Genomic DNA, 26,906 nt, shown 5'->3' on the forward strand with positions numbered 1-26,906 from the left:
GAAAATCTGCTCTGGAAGGTGTGGGGGGCAGTGCTGGGAGCTTAAGGACAACCTGTGGAACTGTGTTACACAATGAGAGCACTATGATTCTGAATTAGTGTAGCAGTACAGATGACAGGTATTCCAATTTTGTATTGCTTAGACTATTCTCTGTCAACAACAATAATAAACATGGAGTCCTCAATTTTAAAATATTTGTGTGTTAAGTTTAAATGAATAGATTGTCAGAAAATACTACCATCTAAGTTGGGGACCCTAACTCCCTCCAGCAGTTGTGTCACCTGTCTTTGCCTTTGTTGTGGGGATGGTCCTGTAATAGGGTAAGGCCACAGTTCTAGACCTGTACCTAGTTTAGAAAGGAAAGGATGTAATAAAAGGAGGTTCCAAGAAATAAATAGTGCAAGTATGTATATGTAACACAACCACTGTAGCATTTTCATTTCTGGAGCCTCAAGAATATAAAATGAAACTGCAATTAGCCAGATGTTGAATGCAAGATATTCCAAGAAGTATCACATTTGAAATCAATGAACATTTGTGCCAGTAAAAAGTGGTCTGTGAACTGCTAGTTTCATATATAACACCAGGAAAAGCCACTTACTATAGCTTTTGATTAATTTGAAAGTACTGTAAGTAAAGACAGCAAGATAAAGTTCATCCAGGATACATTTGTGTATAAGCAGATTCAAGCTACTATAAACAAGAAAACATAAAGGTGACTTTGAATAGGTTTCTCAAAATTATACACAGGCATTGCCTGAAATCACAAGTAAATAGTTAAATCAAGCAGAACTGTGGCATGCAATGGCCATAAACACCACAAATAAGGTACCAGAGAAAGTGAATGAAGGAGAAAGTTTAAATGAGACAGGTGCTTAGATTAGTTTCTAAATTAAAAGTGGACTCGTAAGCTCTAAACAGGCTTTCTTTCTTCATAGCCATACCTTCATGAACAATGCATCAGGAAAGGAGAGCAATTAAATTGAAATGTAGCCAATAAGATTGCTGAAGAAAGACATAGGAACTTACATGAAAACTACAGTAACTGAATAAAAAAAATTAAAAAATTGTCCAGTAGCACCTTAAAAAGGTAAAGATATCCCTGACCATTAATTAGGTCCAGTTGTGGACAACTCTGGGGTTGCGGCGCTCATCTTGCTCTATAGGCCGAGGGAGCCGGCGTTTGTCCTCAGACAGCTTCCGGGTCATGTGGCCAGCACGACTAAGCCACTTCTGGCAAAACAGAGCAGCGCATGGAAATACCGTTTACCTTCCCGCCGGAGCGGTACCTATTTATCTACTTGCACTTTGACGTGCTTTCGAACTGCTAGGTGGGCAGGAGCAGGGACCAAACAACGGGAGCTCACCCCGTCTCGGGGATTCAAACTGCCGACCTTCTGTTTGGCAATCCCTAGGCTCTGTGGGTTAGACTACAGCACCACCCGAAAGAAAGCTTTTTCCTGTAGGACTAATTGCAGTTGTTAACAGTCATCAACAAGTTTACCATACCCATTGAGTCAATCACCCATCTCTTACTACTCTTCTGAGAAAAACCCCACCCTACCCTCCCACTATATATAAGGGTCTGGTGACTTCTATTTCAGTGTATCTGAAGAAGTGTGCATGGGCACGAAAGCTTATACCCAGAACAAACTTAGTTGGTCTCTAAGGTGCTACTGGACAATTTTTAAATTTTGTTCTATTTATTTTGACTGCGTCAGACCAACACGGCTACCTACCTGAATCTTGAATCTAAAAGTGATTCCCCCCCCCCATTATTATTTGTTAAAAATTATATCCTGTCTTTCCTGCCAAAGAAGCCTAGGGAGCCCTAAGATTTACTCCCCCCACCATCCTATCATAAAAACTGTAGGTCAAATCTGCAGTCTGCATTTCCAATATACTTAGCTTGTCACTCTGCTTCTGAGAACAGAGCAATTTTTGGAACACAGCCATTCTGTACTATAAAAGCATGTAGCCTGGAATCCCTGCTTGACAACCTTTCCCTATCTTTTTTAGTGCTGAGAGGAAGTGCTGCATTCCAGACAGTACATAGCTAACAGTTCTGGCTACAAACTCCCACAAGTACACCATTCCACAAGTTTTGATGTTCAAAGAGTGGTCAAAAGCTCTACAAGGACTTGGTTCCACAATCAAGACAAACTGTTTAGTACCTGTTGCCAAAAGGATATAACTAAGTGTCAGGCAAACAAAGTATTCTAGAAATGGGTCTCCGGGGAGGGGGCACCCATTTTCTAGCACCTCCATCTTGTGGCCCTCTAGGCTCCTCCCCTCCATCATGACTAGGGAATAAGGTGTGTCCCTTCTAAAACACAGAGTTTCTAATTAAATCCTGTTTAGCAAAAAGAGAAATCCACCAGCAATAACCATCGTTTTTGGCTCCAAGAAGGTGTTTACCATCTTCCCCAGCCTCCCCAAAAGTTCCAAACTAGCCACTTGTAAACCAAAACCCACTTGGATCCGATACTCTTTCATAAATGACTGTTGTGAGGCTTCATTTGATCCTCTTAAGCCCAATCCACATCTGATACCAGAAGATGCCAGCACCAAAGCTGGAGAGTAATTTTTGCAATGTTAATTTGGTTTAAGTGTAGCATTAGGTAGACCAATATTCTGATATAGTGTTTAGTTTTCATTCTGAGCTCTATACCTGCTGCTTCTCTCCCTTCTTTTTTACATATACGGTACTTCTTTTGAATATGCCGCTTAATTACATTTCTGGGCTTTATTGGTTTCTGCACACTCTCAAGGGCTGGTGGCTTAGGCTGCTGGGACTTCACTACTGTCTTCCCTCCAAGCCCCACTAGGCACTCTGCTCAAACTTCTAATAGTGCTGCCAGCTGACTGGGGAGGTACTATGATGGCCATGACAGCAAGTGGATTCCTCTGCCAGGGGAACCAGAGGAGCCTGTGAGCCTCACCTAGCTGCCTAGAGCAGTGGAGAAATGGTATGGGGAGCACGAGGGCACACTCCTAACCATTCCAAGTCAGAGTGGAGAGGTGCCATATTTTGTACCCATCTGGGCCCTTGGCAGGGGCCAACCTAATCAACTCCAAGGCATGCCCCCTGGCTGCCAGTAAAGTAGCTTCAAACTAAAAGGATATGTTCACTAGGGCTAATCTAAGTCACTAAACGAGCAGTGTATTCTATGCTAACTGTTCCACATGTTAAAAACTTACTAACAAAAAAGAAGCAGATGATTTTCATGCAACACTAGGGCAGATTCTAAGAAACAAATCAGAATGAAAGAAAGTTTAAAAAGACGGGGAACTACAACTAATGTTTCCCAAGCAGCTCCATGACAAGCTACTTCTGTTACAGAGAAGAGTTTCAAAAGGTCATCTAACTTCATGTGCATCTCACCGCACACTGAGAACTACCGTAGTTATTTAATTCTGCAGTCTAAGAATTTCTCTATGAGAATAATTACTACAATATTATTCCTGTGATCTAATGAATTTAGTTCGCATTAGTTTTTCGTTGTTTATGTATTAACAAAAAATCAAATACACTAAGGCTGCCCTCCTTTGTCATTTACATGCCCCTGAGCCCACTGGGAGTTATTTAACAGTAAATATGTGTAGGATTGTGATGTACGCTTTAAAACAGGGGTCACCAATGCTTGCAGGCCAATGAGCATATTTGGAATTTTGAGAAAGTGCCATGGGAACCACTCACTGTATGGCTGCCATGGGGTTATGGCATTACGGGACTGTAAAGAAATTTAAACATCTGGATGTAATGATAAACTATGGTTAATACAAAATGGAAGAATATGCTCCCAACATTCTCATAGTCACACTTGAGAAGGATTGGGGGAGAAGGGAATGCAAGGCCACTCTGTTGGTAATCAAGCTAAAGCTTGCCCTTGTAATGTTAAACCATGGCTTACCAATATATTGAGCTGTATATTTAAAAGATTTGGAATGCGTAAAATATTTTTTAATCCTTTGAAAGCACAATAAAAAATAAGTCCTACTTAACGCAATGTAATTTACTCCCAGGTAAGTGTGGATAGGATTGTGCCCATGCTGTGGTTGTTGAAACAAGCCAAATCTATGGTTTGATCAAAGTAATCACTGCGGCTCTTCCACACAATTCTATACTATAATTTAATATTACATCTGAACTGGATCATTTGCATTGATCTATTTTGCTCTATTCCATCTCTTTTTCTAGTACAGGCATTTTACGTGTATTCAGTTTGGACATGACTGCATATATGTGCAGCACTGGGATATAATTAAATAAATCAATTTTAACCACAACAAGGGCAAAAACAGCCCAAAGGGAGTGGGAAAACTGCAAAAAAATGGTACCAAAAGAATGGGGAAATGGCTAGAAATTCCAGGAGCCATTGCAACTGTGATCTCACAAGCCTTTGCATGACCTTTGAGGCCTGTGGAGAGTTGGGAGTTTGAGAAAGGAGGTTTGGAGGGACATATTGTGGTGGAGCTTGGTGGGTTTTTGTAATTATATTGCATAATGTCATAGGTGTCCTGAAAAGGCTCGCACATAAATTACAATTGGTTTCCAAAATAAATAATATGAAAAATATTCCCCATTTAAGTGAACAGAATAACTAGAATCAGAAAGTATTGACCCCTTAAAAATAAACTGAATTATCACATTTGTTGTTTACAGCTGGATATACTCCTGCAATTTGCAGACAAGCGAGCTACATGGTGTGCAGTTTGCCTGGAAAAATGATGCAGAACATCTACTATTGATATAACTTCCAACAGTTGGAAACTATTGGCAAGTCTGAATATTTGGTACCTACACTGACACAAAGCAAACATGTCATTTTAAAAAGAGGGACAGATATTACATCAATTATTAAGTATTAAAAATATTAAATTTTGTAACAGTATTCAAGAAAGAAAGGAATTTTCTGAAGCATATTCAATATTTCACCTTAATTTTTCAGAAATCAGTTTCATTATTACAAAAAGCTATGTGGTGGTAAGAGGATTGTTTTAAAGTGGCTCATTACAGTTTCCATCCCCTGTCAAAACCTGGACAAAAGGGTCTTCACCAACTACCGAAGACTCATTAGTATTGCTGCTAGAGTGGCTAGGGAAACCAGATGGGTGTGGTATAAGTAATAAAATCATCAACAACATCATCTTCATCTGCACCTCCAAAGAAAGGCTATTCCATAGGTGGGGCTCTGCTGCAGAGGTCCTTTCACACATCACCACTCTCTGAATTTCTCCTAGCAGTGGACCACAAGTGAAGCCTCCCCTGCAGATCTTAAGGTGTGGCCAGAATGGTATGGAAGGAAGAGTTCCTTCAAATCTTAGTGACCCAAGTCCTTTAGGGCTTTTTCCTCTCCAGACAATCCATGGAAATGAACTTGTTACAAGCCCCCTTACCAACAGATCTACAGCTTGCCTATCTATAGCAAATACCAGTTTGAGTGTGTGTCCTGCCACATGCATTTGTATTTTAATGAGCTAAGACAACCCCATGGCTGTCATGGAGGCTATGAAGTTCTGAGCTGGATCTATAGTGATAGCCTTGACGTAGATACTGGAAGTCTACCTGTAGTTAGTTAGTTAGTGAATTTGTATACCACCCTTCATTCGAAGATCACAGGGCAGTTCACAACATAAAAGTACAAAATGAAACACAAAATATATAATAAAAGAAGAAGAAGAAGAGTTTGGATTTGATATCCCGCTTTTCACTACCCGAAGGAGTCTCAAAGCGGCTAACATTCTCCTTTCCCTTCCTCCCCCACAACAAACACTCTGTGAGGTGAGTGGGGCTGAGAGACTTCAGAGAAGTGTGACTAGCCCAAGGTCACCCAGCAGCTGCATGTGGAGGAGTGGAGACACGAACCCGGTTCCCCAGATAACGAGTCTACCGCTCTTAACCACTACACCACACTGGCTTTTGTTTAAAACATAAACAAAAGCAAAATAAACCAATAATCCCACAGAAACATTTTAAAGGCCATAGAATGTTAATCAGCCCAGCATTCAACCCCTGGGGACAGCATTCCACAAACAGGGAGTCACCATGACCGCCACATGTGCACTCTTCAAGACAAACTCTGCAAGGTAAGCTGTCAGGCAGTGGGGCAGGCAGGACATCAGCAGCATCCCTATTATGTCTCTCGGATCCAAAATCCTCAAATCCAGTATCAGAGCAAATGGCCTCCTTACCCAGAGTGATATAAATTTTATAGACAGCAGTGAAATACACAACCTACCCTCCCAAACGGTGCTGGTGATACTGTACTATCTAACCAGGAAAACAAAGCTAAGTCAGGAATGTGATTTACACATGAGCATGACACTTGAAAAAGTTGAAGCAATATCAAGTGTGAGACAACAACCCTGGGACACCTTTTGCTGTTTCAAATAATGTGATCATGTCAGTCTGTTTTCAGGGAAAGTGGAGATCATGTGTGTGTGTGTGTGTGTGTGTGTGTGTGTGGTTTCCACAGGTCAATTGTAGTAAAATATCAGTTGGTGATCTGATACACCTTTCCAACAATATGTGATTTAAACAATAGATTTAAACAGCATTTCTACAGGCACAAAAACTATGATACTTTTACAAATTTGGAACTATTTATGAACATGTCTTAGACCACAGACTCATAGAGTTGGAAGGGACCACAAGGGTCATCCAGTTCAACCCCCTCCAATGCAGGGATCTTTTGCCCAACCCATGGGGAGCTCCAACCCATGATCCTGAGATTATGTCTCATGCTCTACCAATTGAGCTATTAACTCCATATGTAATTTCACCACAACCCCTTTTAATTCAGTGAAGGTTATTACTATATTATCAGAAAAATAAAGAAAGGGTGATACAATCATAGTATATGTCAACATGTATATTCTGAGTTCAGGTCCAGAGAAAGAAACACACAATATTGAATGTCAGTGCTGTGGTGCATAGGGAAATCACTTGCAGTGGCACGATGTGTGCATGGCATTTCCATTTATTTTGTAGCCGCTGCCTAAATTACTATGTAGGCAAAGTCTCCTTCCCAACTATCTAAGAAATGTTAAGAAGGCAGTCTTAATTACTTAATTACAATCTGCTGGAAAAATTATTTATTGTATGTATCTTTATTAGTCAAAAAAAGCACTATGCAAGTCATGCTTGCGAACATTGTTGTCTGTTCACAGAGCTTACTGAATGCACATAAATTGTGGGGGCTGAATCTGCTGTCATAATTCTACATTCTTTTTAAGTACAGTATGCACACTTAGGTTGCATTCACTGCCATTCTGAATTCCATTAAGTGGGGAATGGAACAAAGGAAATAATTTACCATAGGGATGGCTGAAGTGGTGCCCTCCAGACGTTGCTGGACTCCAGCTCCCATCAGCCCCAGCCAACATGGCCAAAGTTCAGGGATGGGTGTTCTCTAGATTTGCTGGACTACAACATGTTGGTTACTCCAGGCCTGTCACGTATACTATTGCTAGTTTGCAACTACAGCAATACACACACAAAAGAATCTTGTTTTATGTATTGCTGTAGTTGCAAAGTAACGCTTCAGCGGAAAAAATAATGCAAGTTCTTTTAAGCTACACACTGAAAATTAGACAGCCTTTCAAACAGCTTGTCAAAAGAGTTTGGAACTGCTGTTTCAAGGCAGATTAAACAAGTCCCTGTAAAGAATTTTAGCTGATGTCAAAGTCATTTTAATGCATTACTTTAAAAATTGCTGATTACTCTACTTTTGTCACTGCTTGCTTATATGGCAATGTAAACATGCCATCTTATGAAGTATATCTGTGCCTTTTGAGGGAATGCAATAAGAATTTAAACACATTGCTAAAATAAATATTCTTAAAGACTACACTTAAAGTAGTTTCATAGTATTTTAAAATTAAACGCCAAACATGGATGGTTTTTTTTTGAAAGTCTGAAGTTTTGAAGTTTAAACCAGCCATGTATTAACTGGCATACTGTGACAGATAAAACTATGCATGTGAAGGCTGCACATCTCACTTGACCTCTTATGTCTTGAACTATTAGGGTTTTCAAAACATTCAATTTATCAATCACAACTGAACTGCAGAATTTCAACACCCTACATCTCTGTGCAGCGAATTACCAAACTGGTGCTGATTTAACGCTAATAAATTCCAGTTCAGTAACTCTTCTGAATTGTTTCTGGTCTGGTCGTTTATATCTAACCGGTACAAAGCATATCTATTTCGTCATTGTAGTTTTCTTCAAATGTTAAGTTTAATTGCAGGGGTGAACAGAAAGACTTGAGTTTCTTGCAAGATCCCAGCATACAGAGAGGTTGAATAAAAAACAAAAAATCTTTAAAATCAAACAGATTAATGTAGCACAAGCTTTTGTGAGCTGGAGTCCACTTTATTAGATGCATCTTATTTCTATTAGTTTTCAAAGTGACATACAGTGCTACCTCAGGTTACGAACTTAATTCGTTCTGGAGGTCCGCTCTTAACCCGAAACCATTCTTAACCTGAGGTGCGCTTTCGCTAATGGGGCCTTCCGCTGCCATGGCCGCGCAATTTCCATTCTCATCCTGGGGCAAAGTTTGTAACCTGAGGTATTACTTCCAGGTTAGGAGAGTTTGTAACCCGAGATGTTTGTAACCCGAGGTACTACTGTACTTTTTTTTTTTTTTTTGCAAGATGCCATTATTCTGTGAGCTTTGCTTTCTTCATGGTTTTGTGGTGGAAAACCTGTAAATGGTGGAGAGAATGTGCATAGCTGTCAACCTTTCCCTTTTTTTGTGGGAAATTCCCTTATTATAGCATTGGGAAACAGCAGGGAGGGTGGACAGCTATGTGAATATGATAACTGTTTTGAGATCTCTGTTATAGGGAGACTTACTGAAAACAAGTGTTACTTATTAATTCAGCTATTCTGTCATGCCTTTTTGTCATAAACCATTCTTGAGTATGGATGAGATACAAATAAAGTGACTTGCCTTTATCCACCAGTGCAATTTTCAAATCTTGCTACATATTTTTGTTGTGAAGTCACTTTTGAGGTTTGCAGGTCAATCCTGCTTACTCAGAACATATATGTACACAAATATATAAAAATAAAACCCAAGCCCTGCCTTCTTCCCTACAGACCCTCCCTGGTACAGAGATAAGCAGAGGACCTCTTAGTACTTCCTCTGTTCCCTGTTTAATAGGGCTTTTCCCCAGATCAGTATATAAGGTTGCTATTTCTGCTGAATTATTTTCTACAGAAATTAAAATATACAAATTTTATTTCTCTCCTCTTATTCCATCTCTTTTTCCAGCTAATGAATGGAAATCCTATCATTCACAAAAAATACTTGAACTAGTTGAGCCTCACAGAGTATGCCATAACACTCCAAGATTACTGTCACAGCATGTTTTAGTGGTCAGGGAAGTAGTCATACAAGGGCTGAGCTGGAATTACAAAGCAGTGGAGACATAAGATGCTTAAGAGACAAGGAGTAGCGCACTGGACTACCAACACTTCCTGCCCTGAATCTATCATCTTCCTGTATCGTAAACGATGACTGAATGGTATTTATGTAACAACATTGAATACATTTAAAGCTTCCTAGATTCTCTAACTATGGTTAACTAATCAACTACCTTCAAACCCTGAGAATAATGCTGGTTAAACTTATAACTTAATTCATTTATACATATTACTGTGCTATTTTTCAATCTCTTAGTTTTCAGAATGACATACAATAGATCAAAACAATAAATTTATTAATAAAACACAAACAAGCATGAGCCACTACAACATATGCGAAAATTAGGGACTAACACACTTTAAAAGTTCGACAGAATCAAAACAAACAAACTTGCAACTGTTTGCCCAAAAGTATTAAGAAGGCAGGTTGGGAAGATTTCCCATAGAAGGGCATTCTACAACAAGCAATCAGCTGTTAAGGCATTATAACTTCTACAGTAGTATACACAACTTCAATCACTGGGTTTGGATCCACAGGTAGAATGCGAGGCCACATCAGGTGAGTCATAGCTAAGCTGTTGCTAACATGTTGCATTCCAGCTAATCCTGACCAGACCAAAGGAGCACTACATGCAGTGTTCTAGTCTAAGACACATTCCTCTGAATACTTTTTTATACATGTGGCAGGAGAAAGGAATGAGCCTTTTTCAATAACAAAATAGTTCAATAATAGTTCTGGTGAGTCACATGTGCCATGTTCCCATAGCTATGCCTGTAGTGTGGGTTATCTATATGGACACTACTCACTATCTAGTCTATTTCTATGGATTTCTAGAGGTCTCACGGAATGGAAGTATGCTGGGAACTAGAATGCAGAAGGGCCAGCTGTTTGCAGTAGTTTGGTTGCCTAGTGGTTGCCATCACATGTCATGCCACATCTTGCTTTCAGAGAAGGCACAATTTGTGCTGCTTCTCTCTTTGGTTATCTCAGAGCCTCCCCTTGCAGAGATGAAAGAGAGAAATGATGTCAAGAATCTGGTGGCTGCAGGAGATGAGAGTTGGGAGGGAGCAGGGATGCCACATCAACCCGACCCCACTCCTGGCAAGTGAAACAGGGCTGGGTCAGGGAGAAAGTTCACGAGGAGGGAGATCAATTCATGGTCTCATTCTCCAGTTGCAAAATTCATAATGTTTCAAGTGTCGTTGCTTCCATTTTTTCCCTCTCTGCTTTACATACACCCACCTCCCATTTTAGGAACTCTCTTCAGGCTGCATGCCCACTTCATCAAGCCAAACAATGGCACTTTTCAGCTTGTGTTCTGGTGAGCTACAAGGGGAAAAAGCTGTGCTGAAAGAACTCTATGTGTGGCAGAGTAGATTTTGGGGGCATGGAGAAGGGTAGAGAAGGAATTGTAGTGGTTTGTGTTCTGAGCAATGTATAGAGTAGCCAGGAATATCTTCTGGGTAGTCAACAATAGCAGGTGAAAGAAAGTAGAACGTGACAGAAATAAAAGATTGAAACATATGAAAAGAGAAGATAGAAGTCAGGGGAAAGGAAAAGACAGCTGGTGACAGGAGGATTGTGAAAGAGGACAGAGTGGCAACAGATAAAGGAGTAAGAATATGCAAGAAAGAAGGCAGAAGGGGAGAGAAGGTGAGAAGAGAAAACAAAGGCAAGGCAGGTGATATGGGAACAAAAAGTGTCATAAAAAGGCGCTGCCAGAAATTAAAGTGGCAAAAGTAAAAGGAGATGCAGAGAGCTGAACCTTCTTGGATGCTTTTTTTGGTAGGGAAATGCAAACATAATGCTGGTGATGACTTGCCCTTTTGTTCAACATCAAAGACAGCCTTCACTGAAGAAAAAACCCGGAAAGCAAAAACAGGACACACCTAGTAAAAGGGTCCACCAACAATATATGAGCAATTATTAAAATTGTCACTTAATTATACTTACATGTTCAGAAACAGGAGCCATTACTCCCATTACTTCAAGTATTAGTTGTAAAGGTATTGAACCTACCACCTAGTAAATTCTAAGACAGATAAATTTTACACAGAATCTAAAAACATCATTTGTTCCTACTTATTATCCTTGGACCTCTAGCCCTGCTTGTCCTCACCTAATGTTTGATTAATAATCTGTAGTTTTTATTATTACCATGGTTTTGTTGTCTTGACTTCTATTTTAGCAAGAGAAGTTGTGCCAAATGAATATATTTAGTGTATCTTCATTGCCCTTGGCCTCTGCTTTTCTTAGCCGTTTCACTTTCTTCTGCTTGCCTTGTCTCATTTATATAAATGGTCAGTTCCTAACAACATACTAAATATACTAAAACAGGTGGCAAATCAACAAAGTTGACAATGGACACTCACATACATATATGATACTATAAAGCTACTTAGCATAAATATGCAATTATGCAAAACAAAACCCAAGTAAGATGTTGTCCTTACCAACTGCAGTCATCTTGCATTCAAAAAAGTTGCAAATATGGGACAACTTAAGAAAAACTATTTGCTGACCCCAGGGAAAAGAATACAATAAAATAACTGAGAATAGTAAATGTTTTCTCTTTATGAGCGAAGTATGGGGTTTTTTTCTTCTTCTTTTCTTCCTTTTGCAAAGTCAGCTTTTTCATCACATTTGTCGTTTCAGTTATGGCAGAAGGTGTCTGTGTGGCCTAATTCCTCTTAATAAGAATGCATATGGTAATTTGATAGCAGATTTAAGTACAGAGTCTATCAGGATTACTGAAGAAAAAAGCCACACGCTCGAATCTTCATCCCTGGAATAGTATGATAGCACTCTAAGAATTGAAAAATTAATCCATCTACATTGAATAGAAGGAAAAGGTAATCCGTGGCTCAACATACTAGTCCCATCAACTGCAATACACACCCCTTCTCATTCCCTGATTATAGTCTTCTACCACTTTGTAAATTCATACAAGAGCAGTTGTGCTGTCTGACACAGTGCATTTATAAATTAGGATGGCAATCCTGTGTATATAATTATGTTTAAGTAATTGCGAAAGATTTCACTGTGTCTTCCCATTCATAACTACAGTTGCATTTGCATGTCATGTCATGCGAAGCCAAACCATGGCTTACAGTGAATAATAATAATAATAATAATAATAATAATTTATTTGTACCCCGCCCATCTGGCTGGGTTTCCCCAGGCACTTTGGGCGGCTTCCAACAAAGCTAAAAATACATTAAAATGTCATATATTAAAAACTTCCCTAAACAGGGCTGCCTTCAGATGTCGTCTAAATGTCAGGTAGTTGTTTATCTCTTTGACATCTGAAGGGAGGGCTTCCAAGGAAGAGATGATAGCTGCCTTTTACTGTGAGTCAGCCCAACCCAGCTTGGCTTAGCATGTTGTTCAAATGCAGGTTTGTGATAAAGGTATATCTTCCTATTATGGTTACAGCTCACAATTCCAGGTTTGGACAACACACTAAGCCAAACCTTGGTTTATCTGCTATCTCATGCTAACCTAAAAATCAGAGAAGGGGAAAGCAGGCAAGAGCTTGATTCAGGATGTAGACAGGAACCACCCTGAGTTAGTCCTGGTTCTCTAACCAATTCTTGGAATCAGAGGCCTTGAATCCTCCTGCTGCTGCCAGACAGAGATCAGGTTCTGATTTTTTCCCTTCCATGTCCCTTACTAAAAGATCTGATGGGAAGTAAGAAACGGACCGCTCATAAATCATTCCCTGGTTGGATACCAGGGTTCCTGTCCCTCAACTATTACCTGGAGGCAGCCATTCCATCAGAAGCAGGGCTAATTCCACAAGCTTTATAAAAAAAAATCAGCTGTATCAGGCACCTCCTACCCCTGATCTGTGCCAGTTGGTTATTATCAGAACAACTGTGTAAGAATTGGTACCTGAATTTGACTGATTAGACTGTAATCCTGCAGGAAGGGACTGTCTTTTATTGACTGCATGTCTACTCTGGAAACCTTTCTGGTTGAAGAGCAGGGTAAAAAAATGCTCTTAATTAATTAATTAATTTAAAAAGCTCATCTTTGGCAGCCAACATATTCATATGGTTATGATGTACCATACAAGTTTGCCTAGGAACTATGACAGAAAAAAGCTTCTTATTTTACTGCATCAAAAGGCATTCCTTTGGTGGACACAGAGTTATAAATTGTATCTTGGTTTCTTGTTGTTTTAGCATGAAAATAGATTCAGTGCTCTACAAGAATGTTAAAGAATACAAATACATTTCTTTAATAAATAAAAAAGTCACAGCACTCTGAGGTGAAAAAATGTATTATGTGCACTACCAAACATTTCTGTCTAAATAAAAGCATTACCAAACCATTTTAGGCAGTAAAATTTAACTGTAGCTGACCTTCTGTATTAAGTAAACAAACCTTTCTAGCCAGTGTGCTTCCCTCTGAACTCTGCAAGATAATAAGCAATACCTTAATTACATTCATTTACATGACTTTGAAATTGTTCCAGACTGAAGTCAATGGCTACAAGGTCATAGCTTATGGAGAAGTAAGGGAAACACAGAAAGATAATTAGGGGCAATTTATACAATACAACTGTGGAAGTGTCTTCTTCAAAATTATTATGAACAAATAAAAAAATAGTCTACATTTTTCATCTCAGACAGAAAATAAACATGTTAATAGCAAAATGATATAATAGATTTTCCTTTCTTGAAATGAGAAGTGCTAGAAATTAGAATTTTTAATACCCAACAACCAATGCAGCAGTCCGAATATTTTATGCGAATATGATAATAGTGCAGGCTAGAAGGCATGCTTAAAAAACAAGGTTACTGGACGTAAGATCTACTGAACACACAGTGCACAATCAAGTTCATTAGTATATTAGTTTAGTATACTGAGTAAGAAAAACTAGGAGTGTGCTAAATCCCAAAGCTAAGCAGGCCACTTCAGACAAATTCAGGACCAGTTTGAGTCAAGGTGGAATTCCTTCAAAATGCTTAAGTGCTTTGGAGATCCAGGTTTTTAAAAAAATGCTGCAGACAGTAGGTCTTCAAAAATTTCTAACATTTTCCCCCAAGCTTGCCATATAAGATAAACTCCAAAATGGGGAAAGAAGGGAAAGAGTTATTTTGTGGACACCAAATCTAATTGGGGGAATAACTGTACCAGAGCATTCTGTCACAGTGCTTTGAAACAGGGACGTTGAAGTCAGGCATCACCTTGTTCTTTACCTGATCAATGCACATTCCTGAGAAAAACCACAGTATTCATGTGACTCTGCTCTTTAGTTCTGTTGATCCTCATGAATTCCTCAGCGGAACATTAACATGCTACTTCCGAGTACTGTAACATACTTAAGGGATATCTGCTACAAAATATCATAACCTACTGCATCTGCTAATAGGCAAGTCGTTAGACTATCATGTAAGTGTCTCTTAAAGTATTTATCTTCAAGCACTAGGACGCGGGTGGCGCTGTGGGTTAAACCACTGAGCCTAGGGCTTGCCGATCAGAAGGTCGGCGGTTCGAATCCCCGCGACAGGGTGAGCTCCCGTTGCTTGGTCCCTGCTCCTGCCAACCTAGCAGTTCGAAAGCACATCAAAGTGCAAGTAGATAAATAGGTACTGCTCCGGCAGGAAGGTAAACGGCGTTTCCGTGCATTGCTCTGGTTCACCAGAAGCGCCTTAGTCATGTGGCCACATGACCCGGAAGCTGTACGCCGGCTCCCTCGGCCTATAGAGCGAGATGAGCGTCGCAACCCCAGAGTCGTCTACGACTGGACCTAATGATCAGGGGTCCCTTTACTTTTACCTTACTAGGTATAAAACCAAATAATTTTCTCTCCAGATTGTCAAAAAAGGCTGAACCAGGATCATGCTGATATGCCTAATTCAAATTTCATGGCCAAATCATAACTCGCATGTTGGGAAGATATGGCAGGTTTGTATGCTTCTTCCTTCATTCTCAGCTACCTCTTCCACTTTCCAGTTCGCAGCATCTCAAATATTTGCTGCTGCACTAACACCATTGGAAACACTAAGTATGGAATAAAGTTTACTCAACACCATGCAACTCAACTAGGTTACAATTATCCCAGAAATGCTTTCTTCCTTGCACCTATTCACATGATGCATGAAACGCTTCTGCTATCCTACTTCACTTCTATTCTGCCTACTACCGTGTTTCTCATAAAATAAGACGTGCCTATAAAATAAGCCATGGGAGGATTTTCAAGCGTTCATAAAATATAAGACATACCCCGAAAATAAGCCGTAGTGCTGGGCAGTTCTGGAGGGCGCCAAGGCATAGGAAGAGGTCTGTCGTGTTGGCGCCCAGAACCGGATGTTGCTGCTGCTTCAGCCCCGAGCCAGCGGGATCCAGCAGCAGCCGCAGCGCACGCTGTGTGAAGCACCGTGCCAGCGGGATCCAACAGAAGCTGCAGCGCGCGCAGCGTGGAGTCCCGAGTTAGCGGGATCCAGCCGCAGCGCGCGCCGTGTGGAGCCCTGAGCTAGCAGGATCCAGTCGCAGCGCGCGCTCTGTGAAGCCCCGTGCCAGCGGGATACAGCAGAAGCTGCAGCGCACACAGCGTGGAGTCCCGAGCCAGCGGGATCCAGCCGCAGCGCGCGCCGTGTGGAGCCCCGAGCCAGCGGGATCCAGCCGCAGCGCGCGCTCTGTGAAGCCCCGTGCCAGCGGGATATAGCAGAAGCTGCAGCGCGCGCAGCGTGGAGCCCCGAGCCTGCAGGATCCAGCAGTGCTCTGTACGGTAGCAATTTGAATCCTCCTCCTCCTGCCGCGGCTCAGGGCGATCCACGCGGCGCTGCTGGGCACTTTGTCAGCACTTCAGCAACAGCCAGTTCCGGGGGCCGAGCCACGGCAGGAAGAGGAGGAGGCTTGCCAGGTCAGCGCCCAGCTGCGCCGCGCCCCGAGCATCCGGGAGCCAGCAGGAGGAGGAGGCGGTGGCCTGCCGGGTCGGCGCCCAGCAGGGCCACGTGCCCTGAGCCAGCTGAACCCAGCAGCAGCAATGCTGGCCACGGCAGGAGAAGGCAGGCACCCAGAACCATACAGTACTTAATAAAAAAATAAGACACCCCCGAAAATAAGCCATAGGCTTATTTTCTTGAGTAAAATAAATATAAGACGGTGTCTTATTTTATGAGAAACACGGTATCACTTATCTGCCCCGTCCCATTTTTAAAGGAAGTATTGCTTGCTGCTTCTGCACACAAATATGGATTTGATGTATAAAACAAAGTTGCTGTGCTATCAGATGTAAGCATATTTCAAGTGCAGTGGAAGCAGCAAGTGTTGAAATTAAGGCTGTCATATTCATCAATTAATTGGGTAAATTAATTGATTAAAATTAATGAACTCTGTTAATTGGGCATTGCCCTTATGTCATTCTTCTGGAGTTTCTGGTTTTCTGTCCAACCACCATTAACATCTTTTTTTAAAAAAATAATAAATAAAAGCCAAACTCTTATAATCTGTTACATGAAATGAATTCAGCTTCAGTTCTCAATTAGATAAATAAAATACAAAGTAGTTTATAGCAACAAAATCAACATTCCCAGAATTCCTATTCCTCATTCCATCAAATTCCATAAGTATTTTTAAGCAATTTGCCTGGAATATACACCACTTGTAGTTCCAGTCATCTCTGAGTTCTGTAAAGCATCCTATTGCCTCCATGCATTTTGTACTGTTTCCACAGTCATTATTTTCCCATAAAACTGTGTGAAGTTCTAGACCAAGGGTCCCCAAACTAAGGCCCGCGTGCTGGATACAGCCCGTGCGAGTCAATTATCCGGCCCCCGGCGACCCCTGCCGCCCACCCTTACTGGCGCAGTGCAGCTGCCCATCTCCGGATCAGCGCGGCACCGGAAATAGCTTGTGCGCGTGCGCAAGCGTCATTTCCGGCGCACTTCCGGGTCTGCGGAGGCCCGTGTGCACACGCACAAGCTATTTCTGGTGCCACGCCGCACAAGAAGTGTGCTGGAAATGACGCTTGCGCATGCGCCCAAGCTATTTCTGGTGCCGCGCCACGCTGGAAAAGCGAGTGTGCGTGCATATGGGCGCGCCCTCCCCCGCCCTCCACGCTATCAGCGCCGGAGGAACCGGCCCAAGGCCAGGTAAATTTGGCGACCCCTGTCCTAGACATAAAAACACTACTGCCAGCCTTTCTTTTTTTTTAATATGTGGGACAGTGGGACAGTCCTCAGAACTTTTCAAACATGGGCATCAGGTGGCCTTTACTACAACAAAAAACCTAATTCTGCATAAGCCACATCACTATTTACTAGTTCTTTCACATCCAATTTGGTCACACAGGTCCTTTTGTTAATGGCTCTTTTAACTATTTGGATCCTGTTTTACTGATTGGCAGTTTGAAAGCACGTCAAAGTGCAAGTAGATAAATAGGTACCGCTCTGGTGGGAAGTAAACGGCATTTCCGTGTGCTGCTCTGGTTTGCCAGAAGTGGCTTAGTCATGCTGGCCACATGACCCAGCTGTACCCCGGCTCCCTCGGCCAGTAAAGCGAGATGAACGCCACAACCCCAGAGTCGTCCGCGACTGGACCTGGTCAGGGGTGCCTTTACCTTTACCTTTATCCAGTAAAATTCAACACCACAGACCAATTACTGTATCAACAATGTCATCATTGTAACCATGTAGAAGTATATGTAGATAGACCTGCTTTCAATTGGCATTTCAGCTTTTCCCTTTCAGTTCAATATGGTTTTAATTCTTCTTTGGTTAATAATTCCCTTATATATGTTTGTCATATTTTATTAATTTCTATTTATAAAACATATAACTGAAAATAAAAACAGCAATCAAAAGTAATCCATTCCAATATTTTCAATTAATCAAAAATGTGATTCAACTTAATGGCTTCTCTTTAGTACACCATAGTTTTCCAAAATGTTCAAATAAGGCACAGTACCATTACTGCTACCTGCAAATCAGTTAAAATTTTATAAATCTGACTACCAAGGCATCTGGAAAGGTAGCAAAGTCACCACTGTTTCATCACTATCTGGTTGCACTTTTAAAAGTTTTGTGTGGGAGTTAATTCCATCAGTGTTACAATGCTTGAAAAAGGTGTTTCTGATAAAAACTCTCACTACTTTCCCACTGTTCTCTGAAAGGGCTCCTGCAGTTTGAAAAGCTGATTTACCTCCCTCTTCCTAATCTAGGCTTCTAATTAGCCACTCATCTGGCTTCCCTTTAGCAAATAAAAATTACTTCAAGGCGGCCAGACATCCTGCTGTCACAGTGATACAGCTGTGCATGCAACCACAAGAATGCTAAACTAGGATTGTACACCAAAGCAACTGCATACTTTGTGGTATCCTCTATTGAACCTTAAATACATATACATATTTTAAGGGACAGGAAAAGAAATAGTGACAGGTGTACTGGCTCTATAGCAGAACCCTGTATGAACAGAGAGAAATCGCCATCAGTGAACACTATGGTACCTGAGAGCTGGAATTCTCTTTTCATGAACTAAAAAAGTTCCAAAAATCTCTCTGTAAACTGCATAGATGTGCAATTTTTTTCAAATTTGGTTCAATGTAAATAAACATGATGCATGCTGGGATAAAACAATACTAACTTCATATGTAAACAGGTGGGGTCTGAACTGTTAGAAACTAAAGAGGAAATAAATTGAGGTCATGAAGGATAGCTCAATGAAAATGTCATCAGTGTGCAGCAGCTGTGAAAACAGCAAATTCTGTGATAGGGATCTTTAGGGAAGGGGTGAAACTAAAATTTCTAGTGTCATGGTGCCCTTATAAAAATAGATGGTTCATCTACACTTGGAATACTGTGTCCTGTTCTGGTCGTTCAATCTCAAAAAGATATGTTTGAGCTAGAAAAGACACAAAAAAATGAAATATGAATAATCCGAGGACAGGGACACTTTCATTACACGGAAACAGTACAATACCCAGGGGTCTTTAGTTTAGGGGCAAAAACAACTAATACCAAAATTCAGGGTCATGCAGTAAAATTGATTGGCAGTAGATTTAGGGTACACACACACACACACACACACACACACAAAGAAGTGCCATTTCAAATAATACATACTCCATTTATAGAATTCACTGCCATAAGATGTCACAAGATGGTCACTGGCTTAGATGGCTTGCAGATTCATTGAGGAGAGGTCTATTAATGGCAATGAGTCATGATGGAAGCTCCAGGTTCAGAGGTGGTATGCCACTGAGTATCATTTGCCAGGAAACAAGAAAGACAGAGGGCTATTGCCTTTACAGGTATGTCCTGCTTATGGTTCCTAGAAGTATTTCCCCTAGGTCACTCTGAATGAAGAGCAAAATGATGGACTAGATGAAGTTTTGATCTGATCCAGCATGACTATTCTCATGTGGGAGTTTCACTCAATACTGGAGGAAGTCTCTTTATAATTCTCTTTCCTGAGTGGACAGCTAGAGGAACTGTGCTTCAGCTACCTGTTGCGTTCACACTGAGGACTTGAAAAACACTGGGCTTCACATGTCTTCTTCCTTCTCAGCAATCTTGCCACTGCTGCACCTTTTTCCTCCAAAACTTGTCCTGGAGTAAGGCTTGCCCTAAGTTGCTAATTGGTCAAAGGATGAATAGCACCAATTAATAGCTCTCATGCGCGCAGCTTCTTGTAGCTACATGCCGCTGCTGCACACACAAACTCACCTCTTCAATTCTACCCTTCTCCTGCTTCTCTTTGTTGACATAGGTTGGTGGTCCGTAATGCCAGTTTAAGGTCTTAACTGCTGCTCCTAGCACTGAGAGCAAATGAATCCTTGGTGCTTCAAGATGGTGTCAGATTAGCAAGGCAAATTCATTGGAAGGAATCAAAATTTAAAAAAACTTAGAATGCTCCTATCAAATAAAAGTTACAGGCGTAGCTGAAATACATAAATATTTTTACAACATACTTTTTCCATTTTAAAGAACTAATGTGACAATGACATCCGGAATCAATATTTACAGGACCACCCTAAAATGGATATCTGTTTATAATACAAGGTTTGTTGCTATCTTTGAAGCTCTGGAACAACACACAAATGCAGCCAGAGAATATTGCATAATTTGACCTTTGGTTGATTTTAATTAGGATGAACACCCTTAACTATGCAGAATCCTTGAACATTATATTTTAAAAAATCACTTTTATTACCCCAGTAGTGTATTAATAGTCTTGCAACAGAAGAGATGTTATTTTATCAAGTTTACAAATCATATAAGTGATAAGGTATGCAGTGACTTGTTGCACTGCTTATTTTATTTTAAGCTCATAAGAATCCATCTGACATAGAAGTTAAGCAGCTGGTACACCGAGATCACAGAGTATCTTGCTCTTTGGTAGCTTTTTGTCGCACCCTCATTTCTATCAGTATCTGCCTTCTGTCACTTCATAATTCTTGGGGCAAGTAGACTGTTTAGTATGATGTGACTGAAGATGGTAACATAATAAATAGGACTGAATTAAAGATAAATTCAGACAGCATACAACCTTTTACCAATATCCACCCACCCTTTATAAATAATAAAGATGGCACCGTGAGTCACTCACTAAGCTTAAATTACCAGAAATAGTATGTGTAATGAGTTGGAAGATTTAAATCTCCACCTAGTCTATATATGGACCTGAAAAATGTGGCCCTAGATCAACCAACCCATTGTAAAATATATAAAACAGGGAAGGACTAGCAAACAGCAGTGTTAAGGTATAGGGGAAAGCAGAAGGGATGAAACTTTTGAGTGTGCACACATGTACACGTACACACATACACACACACACTTCTTTCCAGGCACACTTTCATACCAATGCACATCCCCTCATGTCCACTCACATGTATGCACACACAAAGAGACAGAACCTTGACAGTGTGTATAGAACAGATTCTTTGTTTGGTCTGTATACCCAGGTGAGTTCTCTCCCCCCCCCCCAATTCTCTGGATCCCTATCTCTCTGTGGCCTTTTGCACATAATGCTAAGTCAATTTCAGTGTGAATGAGCTAGCATGCTGGTTGGTGCACTATTAGAAAATACTTTTCTCCGCTGCTCCTGCTGCACTACCAGAAACCACTACCAGGTGTGTAGCTTGGCATTATGCTTCAACCCTGGCTCCTAGTCTGCCAATCACAAACAAACCACGAGCCAAGAGCAAGCCTCATGGTCTGTTTGGAATGAAAAACCATGAGCCTAGGCTTATATGTAATGCTAAGCCAAAGCATGGTTTAGGTCCTGGTAGCAGCAGGAGCAGCTTAGGAGCAAGGCAGCTGTGATTTTCCCAACTGTATATCTGCATGCTAACTTATTCACACTAAGCCATAGCTTTGCTTAGCATTATTGTCAGGCCACTGTCTTCCAATCCCTCTGACTATCCCTGAATCCACATTCCCCTTTCCTATCTATTCTAGCCCTATCACCAGTTTCCTCATTTCTCAGCCTCCCCATTCCCTTTTATATTTCTCCACCCATGCCTCTGTTGCACAGTTAACCTCTTCCATCACCACATAAGAGGAAGTGCTTTCAAGATGCTACTAGTATATGTATATGTGTGTGTGTGTGTGTATATATACACACACACACACACACACACACACACACACTACAATATATCACCCAGGACTAGTATGAGGGGCAGACCATGATGGTGGCTTCACTCAATGGTATATCGCAGGTGGAACATCCACCTCCTGAGTCCCTCTGCTACCAGTGCCCAGCACACTGAGGGAAAAACAAGATGGAGATGGAGCCGGGTGCTGGAGGCAGAGCGGCTCAGGAGTGGGGGCAGTTTCACCAGCAATATACCGCTGAGTGAAATCACCATCACAGTCAGCCCCTCATACCGCAGCAGAGGGAGAAACAAGCTGCATCAGCAAGGCATCAATACAGTTTGTTCCTCCCTCGCTTCTTTAAACTGCTTGGCTGGAAAGCACACCACTGCCCTTGCCTCAACCAAGCAGTTTTACAGGGCCCCCAACCTGCCAATATACCATCATACCACAATGTTTAGCTGGCAGTATACTACGATGTCATAAGGTACTTATCACCCAGCCCTACATGATACTAGGCGTGTAGGAAATTTGCTGAAGCACCTGTTGCAGCAGAAGAATGAAGCATCTTGAAGGCACTTTCTCCCATTTCAGTTCAATGGCAACGCTTTAAGAACTGAAAAGGGGACGCAGCAATAGGCAAATAGGTGGGCAAGCAGCGTATGCACTCTAGTCTTACAAGCTGGAAATTTTTCATCCTGGCAGCTCAAAGTGAGCGTTTGCATACTAACATAGGACACTTGCCTTTGGAGGCATCGGAGTAGGAGGTAGGTTGTTTATGTTTTTGGAAAGCCTAGAGTGCTACCTTCACAACAGATCATTTTAAATAGAACAGAAAAATCAATATTCATATGCATACATGCAGACGCTAAGAAACTTATTTCCATATTAAGAAAAGTCCTTAATTTTTTTCTACAAAACAGCACAAGTTCAAAATGAGAAGGCTTCTCACTGATATTTATCTTGCCACTGAGAGAACAGGATGCTGGACTAGATGGGACGCTGGCTCTTACGTTCTTAGAATTTTAGGAAATATACCTACAGCAGATCTGTTCTCTTTACACCACCTGGTCTGGCGGTTGAGAAGTGTGGTTCTTATTCTACCTGCATATCCCGCAGTTAGCCTTAGCACAAAACAGTTGACAGTTAAAGAACTACTAAGAAAGTGCAACATTCTTTAACTGACATTTACGGCACTGGCCTTGGACTTCTAATCTTTAGCAGACAGGCACACAAATCAATCCATCAGCTCATAAAGGTGTGCTTTCTTAACCTCTAAAACAGATGGGATTGGCTAGAAATGTCTAGCATGTCAAACTGTTAATCACTATTGCCCTTTCCAGAAAATAACTCACTTAAGTTGAGGCATGGTTGCACTGTAACCGACATTAGTCTGTGGGAAACCCATTTAACTGTCACATACTCCTGCCACTCCTGCTCTCCCTTAATTAAGCCTAATGCCTTATAATTTGACCTTTTGTGCCAACCTATTAACCCTATCTAGTACAAGTTCAAATATGTTAAACTAAAAATTTGCTGCAAAATATTAAATGCCAGCCAAGCTGCAGAAAACAGAAGTGTTATGTTTGTCTACCAATGTTTGATAGGTCTCCTCCATACACGACACTCCCCCCCCCCCAATAAAAAATCTAGAGTGGGAAATGGCACTCATGCAAGAGTTACATTCTTAAACTAAAGACACAACACAACTTAATAGAATGCACTGTTGTTAAAACTATTTCAATATGCTTCTTTCAACAATATCCCTACCACATGGAACTTAGCTGGCAAGTTGCCTATCAATCTGGAAGTGAAATGAGACCACTCAAAAACAAGTTAGTGGTTTCTCCATACTTGTGGGACTTCCTGGGTCCACAGAAGCAGATAAATTTGCAAATTAAAAGACAAAGGCATTTTAATACACACACACACACACACACACACACACTGGTCCTATGAACTTTCAGGACCTACACATGTTGAAGCCATAGTAATCCTGAGCTCTTTAGCACTATATAGCACAGGGAGATGTGGTTTCCAAAAGGGCAGGAAAGAAAAAGATTGTCCTCTGTGAATTCCAACACACAGCTAGAAACCTGAACTGGACTATTCCAGTTAGAGGCAGTGATACACTGCAACATTTTGTTGCAGTCCCTCACTTACAATAAATATCCTTCTTCCACCAGTTATCAAACCTTATAATATCAGCATATGTTAATGAAAATGAAAATGATTACAGCAGCACTATTGTGTTATAAAAGTTTTAATTTTCCTGCTATGGTTCACCAATACTAATTACATTGTTCCTTGAGATCATTTGAAAATTAGGAGGTAGTATAATCGAGAGAGAGAGAGAGAGAGATTGCTATTGAGGCTTCGAAATGCTTTCAAATAGAAGACAAATAGTCGTCCTGAGTCACTCTAGCTGACAACTGAAAAATATTAGTTTTTACCAAACTCTGACCAACTTCACAAGTTAAAAATGTAACAAATATTTTTGCACTAACTGGTGATGTTTTCAGAAACGTTTGAATCAGAAAACTTATCAGTGCCATAAATCTACCAGGACCTGATTCAGCCTGTTTATTTGGTTTATATTTAGAAAAAGTATGCAAAGTTAATTTTACTTGATGTATAAATAACTCGAAAGTTTATTTGAGATGTCTGAACCACATGACAATATGAAAGCATTTATTGGCGTTTTAAATGAAAAAAAATATTTTCCAATAGCCCAAAGTGAACTAATTATTTGACTAGGACTGAATATTCAACAAAGAACACTTCAGTGTCAATTAATACACTTATCAGCCTAGTTTTTTTTCTTTTCCTTGCAGTATATTAAATGGAAGAGTATTACTTTTGGCTTTGATTTTATTTATGACTGCTCGGTTGAATTCATGACTTGATTTTTTTAGCTTGTATTACTTATTTTTGGTTTTAATTTAAACCTTCCCTTTGTTTACAAATAACTAAACAAAGGGAAGGTTTAAATGTCTGTGTGTCTGTGATACTGAAACCATAGTAGTTTATCATTTTGAAACTGTATCATTTTGCTGTTATTGGACCTACCCATTATGTTACTAATTTTATGTATTTTTAGAATGTTTTCTATGGGAAATGTTTTGTCCCACATGGTACCAACATAAAGTAATTTAAACACTAAACATTAAATGGTACTAAATACACTCTTAGGCAATGCATATTAACCATTCTAGTTATTGCTATGCAGACTTCACACAAAACAAGAGTGTTGAGTTGTCATTTAACTAAAATATTTTTCTTGGAACTACTTTAAGTATGAAGGCCTTCTTTTTACAGTCTTCCTTTCATGCCATCCCAAATGCAACCTAAATATTCCTCAAGAATTCTGAACTTTATATATAAAACTCAGACTAAAAAAGTATACATAAATGTTCCTTTTTTAATGCATGGCTTAATCCAGGGAAAGCTAAGAATTTTAAGTTCCAGTGGAAAAAGCTTAAGCATGCACTTAATTTTCCCACCGAAATGAATGGGACTTTAAATTGTGTTTTATTTAAAATGTATATAAACATAGGTAAGATTAACATTCTTACTAGCTCAGAGCTTACAAACTTTACATGTTGGTGACACACTTTTTAGACATGCATCATTTTGCAACACAGTAATACAGTTTTACTAGCAAACCAGAGATTAAACTACATCCCTTTCCAACATTTGTGCAGCAACACACCTACATACTGCAGCCGATACACACACAGTTTCGAAAGCTCTGTACTAGCCTAATAAGAGACTATTAAATGTAGTCATGCTATAGCTACAGCTAGGCACTTTGATTTTAGTGGAAGAATTGTGGGTGTTGAAATCATTTTCACTGCAACTGTGGTGTAGTGGTTAGAGTGTCAGACTAGGACCTGGGAGACCAGGGTTCAAACCCCCCCCCCCAGTTATGAAGCTCAATGGTGACCTTGGGCCAGTTGCTGATTTTTCCCCCTCTAACCTACTTCACAGAGTTTTTGTGGGGATTAAATTAGGGAGAGAAGAACCATGTATGCCATCTTGATCTCCTTGGATTAAAAGGTGGAATATAAATGCAACAAAAAAGAAAAACTAAATATACTCAGCAGTGTTTAAAACTCCCCATTGTTCTAGGCGAATTTTGTGACAGGGAATTTCATTAGTGTGAGCAGTCTGAGCCCTGGGCGCAGTACTGTGCCTAAGATTTCAGATTAAAACTGCAGAGTAGAAGAAAAATAGGACCTTTTTCTGCCTCCCCTCTTCCAGCTACTCTCTGAAGATTGGAGAAGAGACCCTCTAAAGAATATTAGGGGGTGGGTAGAGGAAGAACTAGACCATTTGAAAAAGAAACATAATATTTTAGCAGCGGTTGATTCATTTTCACCTTTGTATTCTTGTTATAAAAAAGCAAGCCTAGAAATTCCATTGTTCTGCCCATAACCTAGGTTTAAGGTGCAATTTAGCTCCTAGCTTTCATATCCCAGTTTCTAACACTGCACTTAGGTGCTTAACTTTAAAAGTGGCAGTACTCTGATGGCAGGGAGTTTAAGTAAGGCCCCTTTCCCACACTGTTCTGAAGGGTTCCCCCTCTTCTCCCAGTGGCAATAGATGATCCCATCAGTGTGAGCAAAGTGTGAATTCAACCCAATAACCATGCACCATTTTAGAAACTTTATACACATATTCAGTATTCACAAACCAATGCTCAATTAGGAAGTCATCAAGTTTTCAGATCTAACTGAACTATTCAAGGCACTATACAAATATCTGTATAAATTTTCAAATTACAATAAATTCAGAAAACATATGAAGAAAAGAAAACTTCCCCATCTGTTGGATGTTTTATGAGCTACCACATATATATTGTTATTTTCATCTGATGTTTTATTTGTCATTTACGGGCTTCCGGCGGCGGACGCCA

At 40.5% G+C, this 26,906-nt stretch overlaps 1 long non-coding RNA gene across 1 annotated transcript; it reads right to left on the reverse strand.

The window, feature by feature from the left end:
* Window positions 1–11,785: 11,785 nt before the first annotated feature.
* Window positions 11,786–23,615, reverse strand: LOC117045622. Its single transcript, XR_004426446.1, has 3 exons — window positions 23,031–23,615; window positions 13,830–13,859; window positions 11,786–12,270 (listed from the first exon to the last, which is right to left on the reverse strand). It is a non-coding gene; the product is annotated as an uncharacterized LOC117045622 (long non-coding RNA).
* Between the last annotated feature and the right edge of the window lie 3,291 nt (window positions 23,616–26,906).

This window comes from Lacerta agilis, chromosome 4 (assembly GCF_009819535.1).
Source record: "Lacerta agilis isolate rLacAgi1 chromosome 4, rLacAgi1.pri, whole genome shotgun sequence".
Lineage (NCBI taxonomy): Eukaryota > Metazoa > Chordata > Lepidosauria > Squamata > Lacertidae > Lacerta > Lacerta agilis.